The following is an 11,492-nucleotide window of genomic DNA, read 5'->3' on the forward strand; positions in this document are numbered from 1 at the left end:
CGCCTCCGCACTCCAGCCTGGGGGAGAGAGCCAGACTCCGTCTCAAAAAAAAAAAAAAAAGAAAAGGAAGAAATTCTGATACATGCTACAACATAGATGAACCTGGAGGACATTATGCTTGAAATCAACCAGACTCAAAAGGACAAATACTGTTTATGATTCCACTTATAAAAGGTACCTAGAGTAGTCAAATTCATAGTAGAATGGTGGTTGCCGAGGACTGGGGAAGGAGAAGAATGAGGAGTTATTGTTTAATAGATGTGGAGCTTGTTTTACAAGATGAAAAGAATTCTGTGGATTGGTTGAACAGCAATGGGAATATACTTAACACTACCAAACTGTACGCCTAGAAATGGTTAAGATGATAAGTATAAAAAAAGATAAAAATAACAAAATGATAAAAATAAAAAAGAAATCATAGAAAAAATAATATATGTGCCTGTGTAACTGCCTTCAGATCAAGATACTAGCACCCTAGAAGCTTCTTGTCTATTCCCAGCCACTGCTCTGTCCACCCTGAAAGTAACCATCTTGACTTTTCTCATGATGCATGAGTTTTGTCTGTTTGCGAACTTAACCAAAACGCAATAATTTCTGTAACATTTTGACATGACCTGAGAGTGTCTGATAGTTTTCTTACTCTTAGACGCAAGATATTCTAGACTCAGTATTCATTTTCCGCTGCAGAACTGGAGGAGCCATGTCTCAAAGGTTTCTTGGTTCCCTTTAGGGGAAAACGATACTTAGAGACCACAATACTGTAACCAGGGGTTACTAATTGGTACTGGTTATCATTGCTGCTGGCCTTTTCAGTGGTCACTGCTTTGACATATGCAGTTTAAAAAATTTATTTATTTATTTTTGAGACAGGGTCTTGCTCTGTTACCCAGGCTGGAGTGCAGCTATCCTGTGATCATAGCTCACTGCAACCTCTAATTGAGGCTCAAGCGATCCTCCTGCCTCAGTCTCCTGAATAACTGGGACTACAAGCATGTGCTGCCTCGCCTGACTCATTTTCTAAAACATTTTTGCGGAGATAAAAATCTCACTATGTTGCCCATTCTGGTCTCAAACTCAAGTGATCCTCCCTTTTTGGCCTCCCAAAATGTTGAGATTACAGGCATGAATCACTGCACCCAACCCATACTTTTAATTTTTTCATTGTTTCATTTTTAAAAATTTTTTGAGACAGTCTTGCTCTTGTCACCCAGGCTGGAGTGCAATGGTACGATCTTGGCTCACTGCAACCTCTACCTCCCGGGTTCAAGTGATTCTCCTGCCTCAGCCTCCCAAGTAGCTGGGATTACAGGTGCCTGCTACCACACCCAGCTAATTTTTGTATTTTTAGTAGAGGTGGGGTTTCACCATGTTGGCCAGACTGGTTTTGAACTCCTGACCTCAGGTGATCCACCCGCCTTGGCCTCCCAAAGTGCTGGGATTACAGGCATGAGCCACCACACCCGGCTCCATACTTTTTAAAATAGAAAAATAATTCATGAATTATTCTGATATTTCCAATCCAATTTACCGATGATAGCATTTTAACTTTTTTGAATTTTATGTTTGACTCTCTTTTTTTCTACCCTAAACATTTTTGTGCTTGATGATATTATCATAATTTCTTACATGCCTTCTCTTATTATTAATATCCATATCTCTTGCTCTGCAATAATTTCAAAACACTCATTCCAGGCTGGGCTCAGTGGCTCACGTCTGTGATCTTGGCACTTTGGGAGGCTGAGGCAGGAGAATTGCTTGAGTCCAGGAGCTTGAGACCAGCCTGGACATCTTGGGGAGATCCCATCTCTACAAAAATAAAATAAAATAAAAATAGAAAAACCCCAAAATACTGATTCCAATGATGTTGTTAACATTAAGTTCTACTGAATGTGGTTTAAGATTTCTTTATGATTCTTTTTTGTCCGTAGGATGTATTTGTATTTGTCCTTAGGGATGTACTATTAAAATGAAACTAGGTATTTCATAGTCACTTGAAATAATTTTTATGCCATAAACTTGATATACTATGAAGCTTATTAGTTTCAGCTTGAGTTTGATTGTTAGGAATGACTTTGTTTTTGCTTTTAATCTAACATTATACAAGGTACATTCAAAGATGCCTGCATTTTATCCTTGCCCCCTCCACTCTGTTTTTTTATTTCCGTAGAGTCTTGGGTTTCAAGCTGTGTGCCAAGGTACCCCAGGGCACCATTTTGAACTCAAAGAGGCACCTTTGCTGGAAAACGGGTTAGAGCCAAGAGAGGTAGGCAGAGGAGACTGTAGCCAAGCTCATGCTGCTGCAACAATCTGGGTGGGAAGCAAGTTTGAATGCTGCCCAGCCAAGAGAGTACCAACATGCCCTACTCAGACAGGCAGTCTCTCTTCAACTCTAGCCCCTCCCTGCACCGCACACTAACCCTTGTTCTTTTCCTCCTTCTTTAAGATTAGGTGCCGCGGTGGCTCAAGCCTGTAATCCCAGCACTTTGGGAGGCCGAGATGGGCGGATCACTAGGTCAGGAGATCGAGACCATCCTCCTGGCTAACACGGTGAAACCCCGTCTCTACTAAAAAAATACAGAAAACTAGCCGGGCGAGGTGGCGGGCACCTGTAGTCCCAGCTACTCGGGAGGCTGAGCCAGGAGAATGGCGTAAACCCGGGAGGCGGAGCTTGCAGTGAGCTGAGATCCGGCCACTGCACTCCAGCCCGGGCGACAGAGCAAGACTCCGTCTCAAAAAAAAAAAAAAAAAAAAAAGATTAGGTGCGACTCATTTCTGAAGTCGTGCTTGGGACAAAATTCCCAGCACTCTTGGGATAGGATTGGGATCATGTCCCCAGGCTGAAGCACTCTGTAACTGAGACTTGAATTGTACAGCATTTTAGAGATAAGGAAACAGGTTCTGAGCCGTGCCCTGCACTGGGACCTGAGCCCACAGCAGTCCTGGTCCAAAGCTGATACTCCTTCTATTTGCTGTGCTGCTGCCACAGTCTCTGCTTTCAAGGAATTCGCTGTCTGATCAGGGCAGTAATGTGCAATGTAGGACACCAGCAATACAGGGGTGTGGAAGGAAAATAGCACGGGTGGGCTAAGAACCGGTGAGTGCAGTAGGTCTGAGCAGCCCACACTGCGGGCTCATCACCCCTTTCTAGCTCCCACCTCCGCAGTCAGCCTTGCCTCTGAGTCCTTATCAAGTAAGCTTGGATAAACATTGACAAATCAGCTAACCTCTTTGGCTGAAAAAGGAATATGAGAAAAGATGAAATGGTAAGGATAAAGAATAATCTTATTTTTTTCTTTAGAAATGTATCAGGTAGAAACAAAAAGTCTCAGGCTGGGTGTGGTGACTCACACCTGTAATCCCAGCACTTTGGGAGGCTGAGGCAGGAGGATTGCTTGAGCCCAGGAGTTTGAGACCAGCCTGGGCAACACAGTGGGACCCTGTCTCTTAACAACAACAACAAAAAAATTAAATTAAAAAAATAATAAATAAAAAGAAGAAGAAAAGAAGGTGAAAGTCTCTTATAATTCTACTCTCCAGAAATAAGTGCTTGTATCAGTTTGACTATATTCTTCCTTATTTATTCTATAGATATGGCTAAAGAAAAATATTTTGAAAAATTTTAAACTCTGGAACAGTTGGCTTTTATAGTGAACACCTATAAACCCACCACCTAGATTTTACCATTAACATTTTACCCTGCTTGTCTTATTGTATGTTTGTCTTTTTTTTTTTTTGAGACAGGGTCTGGCTCTGTCGCCCAGGCTGGAGTGCAGTGCTGAAATCTCGGCTCACTGCAGCCTCCTCCTTCTGGGTTTCAGCAATTCTCCTGCCTCGGCCACTAGAGTAGCTGGGATTACAAGTATATGCCACCACACCTGGCTAATTTTTGTATTTTTAGTAGAGACGAAGTTTTGCCATACTGTCCAGGCTGGTCTTGAACTCCTGAGCTCAAGTGATCTGCCCACCTTGGCCCCGCAAAGTGCTGAGATCACAGGCGTGAGCCACCGCACCCAGTGATTTACTTTTTCAAAACTCCACATGCTCTCCTGGAGCCTAAGACAAGATTGATCTATCTGTCTGTCTATATCTATAGATATAGATGCACATACACACACACATACATACATAGGTACACACACATATACAGTCAAGCCTCATTATTCACAGATTCTGTATTTGTGAATTCACCTACTTGTTAAAATTTACTAGTAACTCCAAAAGGAATCTTCATGGTCATTCCCAGGCATGCTCAGAGTGGTAAAAAATGGAATTCTCCAATGTGCACATTTCTAGATGAGGTGAACAAGGGGATACTCTGCCTTCTTGGTTCAGCTCCCACACTGTAAACAAGGGACCATTTTGTGGCCTATTTAGTGCTCTTTTTTTAACACTTAAAAATTTTTACATTTAACGTTTTTTCTTTTTTGAGATGGAGTTTTTGCTCTCTTGCTTAGGCTGGAGTGCAGTGGCATGATCTTGGCTCACTGCAACCTCTGCCTCCTGGATTCAAGTGATTCTCCTGCCTCAGCCTCCCAAGTAGCTGGGGTTACAGGCGCTTGCCACCATGCCCAGCTACATTTTTTTTTTTTCCCGAGATGGAGTTTCGCTCTTATTGCCCAGGCTGGCACGCAATGGCGCGATCTCGGCTCACTGCAACCTCCGCCTCCTGAGTGCAAGTGATTCTCCTGCCTCAGCCTCTGGAGTAGCTGGGATTACAGGCATGCGCCACCACGCCCAGCTAATTTTTTTTATTTTTAGTAGAGATGGAGTTTCTCCATGTTGGTCAGGCTGGTCTTGAACTCCCAACCTCAGGTGATCTGCCCATCTTAGCCTCCCAAAGTGCTGGGATTACTGGCGTAAGCCACCGCGCCTGGCCTAATTTTTGTATTTTTAGTAGGGACTGGGTTTCACCATGTTGGCCAGGCTGGTCTTGAACTCTTGACCTCAGGTAATCCACCTGCCTCAGCCTCCCAAAGTGCTAGGATTACAGGCGTGAGCCACCACGTCCGGCCTTAACTTGTTTTTGGAGATGAGGTCTCACTCAGTCACCCAGGCTGGAGTGCTGTGGTATGATCATAGTTCACTGCAGCCTTGAACTCCTGGGCTCAAGTGATCCTCCCTCCTCAGTCTCCCGAGTAGCTGGGAGTACAGGTGTGTGTCACCACATATGGCGAACACTTTTTACATTTGTATACTTTTTTCGGGGGGGATTTCACTGGTTGAAATGGCCCCCAAGAATAGTGCTCAAGTGCTGTCTAGTGTTTCTGAGTGCAAGAAGGCTGTTACGTTGCCTTATGGAGAAGATATGTGTGTTAGACAAGCTTCACTGAGTCATACGTTACAGTGCTATTGGCTGTAATTTTAATGTTAATGAATCAATAACATGTAGTAAATGAGGTGTCTTTAAAGAGAACACTCATAAAACAAGGTTATGTATTGACTGATTGATGAAAATCTTGTGAGCAGAGGCTTGCAGGAACCTAACCCTGTATTTCCCATAGGCGCCATAGTTCAGTATTTGTAATTCAGTGCTTGCAGTGAATTTATAGAACATAACTACCAGGAATAATTAGAATTGAGTGTGTATGTATATGTGTGTGTAGATGTGTATTTTCTCATGTGCAGCACTCTCATCTAATCTGGTTGGATTGTAAATTAGTGTAATTTGGAAAGCAGTGTATTGAGTATCTGACAAATGCACAGTATTTGAATCTAATAGCCTGAAGGAATAATCCTAAATACTGAATAACTACAAAGATGTTCATTGTAGTACCAAATAGATTATAGTATATCTACATAAAGGAAAATAATAAAATATTTATCAAGATTTTATCATAAGATGGAAAATCACTTATGATATAGTGTCGTGTGAAAAACCAGGATATGCAGTTCTGTATACTATGTGATAACCTCTTCACATTGCAGGTGTTTCCCAAATGCCATCAGCCTGTGGGGTGGGTAGGGGGTGATGAACACCTGCAGTGCCTTCCTCCCTTCTGGCCATCCCCCACCCGCACCCCCCTGGAAGTCTCTTCCTCTGGTCATGGAGGGAGGCTAGTCTTAGCCACTGCCATCTTTCCCATTAGTCTATGAGGGCTATGGTTGAAAGAAATGATCCACAATCCATGTCTACTCAGCTCCTTGAGGATCTCATCCCCAAAGCTGCGGAAGATTTCTTGTCCCTGTTTACTTCTATCCCCTGCCATCCTGGTTGCAGTAGGAACTGTGAAAGGAGCAGGGCACTGCTGGAGCTGAGGGGGTCCTTGTCACCTGCTGGGCTGGTTGCAGGTCTGGATTATTTTCCCCACCCCCACCCCTATGTAGAGAGCATGCAATGCCCGTGAGAGCCACGGTGGCTGCCTCCCCTCCCCTCCCATCCTCTCCCCTCCTCTCTCCTCCCTTCGCTTCCCCTCCCCTTCCCCTGCCTCCCCTCCCCTCCCCTTCCCTTGCTTCCCCTCCCCTCGCCTCCCCTCGCCTCGCCTCCCATCCCCTCCCTCTCCTCACCTCTCCTCTCCTCCCCTTCTTGTACCATCCTGCAATCAGCTGCCATTTCTCTACTTCATCTGGCTGTCTAGGCCACCAGCAGCAGAAGCACCCAGGATGAGCAATACTCTTTCTTGCTGGGAAGAAGGTGATCTTTCCTTACGTATGTGAAAAAGTGTAGGTATGGAAGGAAGGCCAGAAGGAAAACTCGAAAGTGTTAACAGTGATGACATTCAGATAGTAAGGCTGCGATGTACCTTATAGAGAAAATATGTGTGTTAAATAAGGTAGGTGACCTTTTCTTCCTTCTATTTTTCTGTACTTTTCAATGTTTCTATAATGAGCATTTATGGCTTTCATAATTGGAGAAAAGAAAGAACAGGGACTCAGAGTGGTTAGTGAATTAGGCCATAGGGGCACTTGCTGTATATTCACAGATAGGTAGTTGGGGCTCAGGGACAAGGGTTGCTTTCTGGAACCGGAAGCCCAGGGAGGGAGGATGCTTAGTGATAATTTTTATTGATCTTCTTGCTCACCTTCTTGACCCTCCCTGGAAGAGAAATGTGGGTGAGGTTGCTGTAGCATCGTCATCGCTCTGGGTTCCACCCACACTCAGGGTGAGAGGGAGATTCTGAAGCTTTGTGTTTCTTGCTAGCTAGTCAAAGGTGACTAATTCCTGTGGTGTGTACTGTGGATGGGACTGGCTATGTCGTTGGAAGTGCCCAGTGCAAAATGAAAATGTGGGGGGTCCCCGTATGTTCAAAAACTACTAAGAATTTCAAGACGGTGGTAGCAGAAATTTAAGTCAAGCACAGGGTCTTTTTAAATGTGGGGTCTTGTGGGACTGTCCAGGTTTCTTTCCTGTGAAGCTGGCCCTGCCTGTGGACACTTCCACTGGACACCTGTAAGCCATGCCCAGGGAAGGGATGGAAAGGGAGGATTAGAAGGCAGCGACAGATGGAAGGCATGGGCCTGCAGGAGAAAGTAGAGGAGAGAGACCCCCACTGGCAGCCCCATCTCCGTGGCGAGTCTGGAATCCAGAATGGGTCCTGTTTGAGACATTAAAGAGTTAGGAGATGCAAATTCTGTTCTCTGTACTGTGCAATCATGAATTAATCTTTCCTCTGTTCTCCTCCCCTCTCGTCCTCTCCCCTCCCCACCTCTTCTCGTCTCACTTTCCTTATTTCCACAATGAGGGGGATGGAGCTGATCTGCAGAGCCTCTGCCAGCTCCAAAAAAATTCTGTGATTTGGACTTTCTGTGCTCATGTAGCCCGTGTGACAGCAGCTACAAATGTGTTCCACGAGGTCCTGAGTTGACCAGCTCCTTTCAAGGCGTAGTTCAGGGCTGTCACATAGAAGTATCATGGTGACCTTGGGGATGGTGACAGCGGCTAAAAGATGTTGAGAGAGACAGTGCAAGAGAGGAAAGCATCTTCCCCCTGGACCCTAATATGGAGACAACCTTTGACTAGCTGGCAAGAAAGACAAAACTTAAAATCTCCCTCTCCTCTGTCGAACGTGGGCAAAACACAGTGATTCTGAAGCTGCAGAGAGTGGGAAGCTATCCCCAGGGGAACACAAACACCACGAGCAGGTTGTGTTGGAGGAAGTAACCCTTAGCATTACAATGGCAAGTACTTGGTAGGTCAGGTGAATTTTTGTATTACAATGTTGGCAGAGATTTCCTGTGAATTTCTGGCAAGTAACAATATGGACCCTGATTTTAAAGGAAGCTGCAGCCCTGTATAGAAGACGTGAAAAAAGAACAGAATGGGGTGGTCAGTTTAGAGTTTTTACTGGTTCCTGAGGTGGAAGGACTGAAAATTAATACCAGGATCCTGCTGTATGTTTAGTTTGTACATATCGATACTCAGTTTCACGCGCTTCCCATTTTGTGGTGGGAGTTCAGTTATTCATAAGTTGTTTGGTTGTCTTCACAACATCCTGTGCTGATGAGCTCTTCCAGGCCGTGTTCTAGAGGTGTATTCAGAGCAGCTGGTCGAGATTCTGTTTCGCAGAGGGACAGGGTTATGGGTGTGACATGTTGAATTTGCAAATCAAATTTATGAGGTGCTTTGATGACATTTTATGGGACGATAAAGTAAAAGAAAAGCCCGAAGCTATGGCGCAGAGAAACGTGAGAAGAGTGATTTATGTGAGGAAATCGGAATTTGCAGGGCGGGTTTGCTTGGCTATGTGAATACATTTTTTCATCAATATTTGGAATTTTGTATAAAAGAATTTGTGTTTATGGCCAGGTGCTCATGCCTGTTTATGGCCAGGTGCTCACGCCTGTAACCTCAGCTCTTTGGAAGGCCAAGATGGGAGGATGGCTTGAGGTCAGGAATTTGAGACTAGTCTGGGCAACACAGTGAGACCCTGTCTCTACAAAAAAATAAAAACACAAAAAAACTAACCGTGTGTGGTGGTGTGTATCTATAGTTCCAGCCACTCAGGAGGCTGAGACGGGAAGATCACCTAAGCCCAGGAGTTGGAGGCTGCAGTGAGCTATGATCCCACCACTGCAGTCTAGCCTGGGTGACAGAGGAAGACACTGTCTCAAAAGAAAAACAAAATGAATTTGTGTTTGTAATACTTTAAAATTTTCTTTTTTCGAAAAGATTGTTTTTGTTGTCCACTTGGCCGGTACAAAGGTCCTTTCCATTGTCATTGGGTGGGCCAGTTTTTCTCCTCCCATTTTCCTTTTTTTTTTTTTTTTTTTGAGACGGAGTGTCTCGCTCTGTCGCCCAGGCTGGAGTGCAGTGGCCGGATTTTAGCTCACTGCAAGCTCCGCCTCCCGGGTCTACGCCATTCTCCCGCCTCAGCCTCCCGAGTAGCTGGGACTACAGGTGCCTGCCACCTCGCCCGGCTAGTTTTTTGTATTTTTTTAGTAGAGATGGGGTTCACCGTGTTAGCCAGGATGGTCTCGATCTCCTGACCTCGTGATCCCGTCTCCGCCTCCCAAAGTGCTGGGATTACAGGCTTGAGCCACCGCGCCCGGCCTCTCCTCCCATTTTCTATGATGCGTGTATGTTTTGGGTCAACAATCCTCTGGTGATCTCTTTTCCTTAGGTTTAATGTAATTTTTCCTCTTGCATGCCAGTTTCATGGTTTCTCACAGAAGTACTGGGAAAGGATCTTCATATTTAACTTTATTTATTTATTTGTTTGTCTATTTATTTTTGAGGCAGTTCTGGCTCTGTCGCCCAGGCTGGAGTGCAGTGGCGTCATCTTGGCTCACTGCAACCTCCACCTCCTGGGTTCAAGTGATTCTTGTGCCTCAGTGTCCTGAGTAGCTGGGACTACAGGTGTGCACCACCATGCCCGGCTAAGTTTTGTATTTTTTGGTAGAGACAGGGTTTCACCATGTTGGCCAGGCTGGTCTTGAACTCTTGACCTCAAGTGATCAGCCCACCTTGGCCTCTCAAAGTTCTGGGATTACAGGCGTGAGCCACTGAGCCTGGCCTTTATACTTAACCTAAAAATTGTTTTTATTTATTTACTTTTGAGATGGTGGTCTCACAAGGTTGCCCAGGCTGGTCTCAAACTCCTGGGCTCAAGCAAGTCTCCTGCCTTGGCCTCCAAAGTGCCAAGCAAGATTAAAGATGTGAGCCACTCCACCCAGCCCATATTTAACGCTTGACCCAGATTTTTCTCTTTCCTTTAGGACAGAAAAATAATACACCCCAAAAGAAATTTGAGGAAAAAATTTGGTTAAGTCTGGTGGTTCTGACATCACTGCAGAATTAAAAGATCACTAAACATAGCCTAAGATTTAAGGCCTGCTGCTGGAGGCAAGACAGATATTTTCATCTTTTTTAGGTCCTGAAGTTCAAAGAAATGCATTAACATCGTTTGTAATTGAAAGCATTTGTGAGATAGTAGAAGCCACAGACTCACAGCTCTGGAAAGGAATTTTAACAAGTTATCCTGTTCGGACAAGACACCAGCATCTTCATTTACTTAGTCAGAAAATCAAGGCTCACATAAGCTAGGTGGTATACACACAGGCGCCCATGAAGAAAGTGGGTCTGCTTTGTTGAAGGTTATTTAGATGAGGCCGATAGACTGTGCAAAGATGGCCCCAGTGATCTATCCCTGGATGCACATTCTTCCATCAATGGCCGGGGGGTCAGGGGACTGTTTCCTCTCGTCTTGACTGGGCAGGCTCTGTGACATCTTTTGACTGATAGATAGAATGTGCTTGGAGTGACACAGTGGACTTCTTGGTCCAGACCTTCAGAGGCCTTGCAGCTTCTATTTCGGCGGTCTTTTTATTTATATTTTTATTTATTTGTTTTGAGACATGATCTCACTCTACCACCCAGGCTGGAATGCAGTGGCAGAAATCATAGCTCACTGCAGCCTTGACCTCCCGGGCTCAAATGATCCTCCCACCTCAGCTACCTGAGTAGCTGGGACTGTAGGCACGTGCCACCACACCCAGCTAATTTTTGTATCTTTTGTAGAGATGGTATTTCATCATGTTGCCCAGGCTGGTCTCTAACTGCTGGGATCAAGCGATCTGCCTGCCCCCACCTTCTGAAGTGCTGGGATTATAGGCGTGAGCCACCGTTCCCGGCCTGGGCCACTTTGAGATCCAGCTGCTGTGTCAAGAAGCTAAGCCCAGTCAACCCACAGAATCGTAAGAAAAAATAAGCCATTGTTTTACGCCACCAAATTCTGGTGTAGTTCATTATGCAGCCATAGCTAATCGAAAGTTATGGTCAACTATCATTTTGGCGTTACTTCTCTATGGAATCCTGCTGAAGTTTCTGTCAATTAGAGGAGTCCCCTCTAATAACAGTGGTGATAGTAGCAGTGATAATAACAATGAACATCGTGACACAAAGAGTTAGGACTTGACAGGTATGGAGTTTGCAGTGAGATGAAGATCGTGAAAATAAATCACATCAGGCCGGGCGCGGTGGCTCAAGCCTGTAATCCCAGCACTTTGGAGGCCGAGACGGGCGGATCACGAGGTCAGGAGATCGAGACCATCCTGGC

The sequence above is a fragment of the Trachypithecus francoisi genome, unplaced genomic scaffold, assembly GCF_009764315.1.
Source record: "Trachypithecus francoisi isolate TF-2019V2 unplaced genomic scaffold, Tfra_2.0 Lachesis_group13, whole genome shotgun sequence".
Lineage (NCBI taxonomy): Eukaryota > Metazoa > Chordata > Mammalia > Primates > Cercopithecidae > Trachypithecus > Trachypithecus francoisi.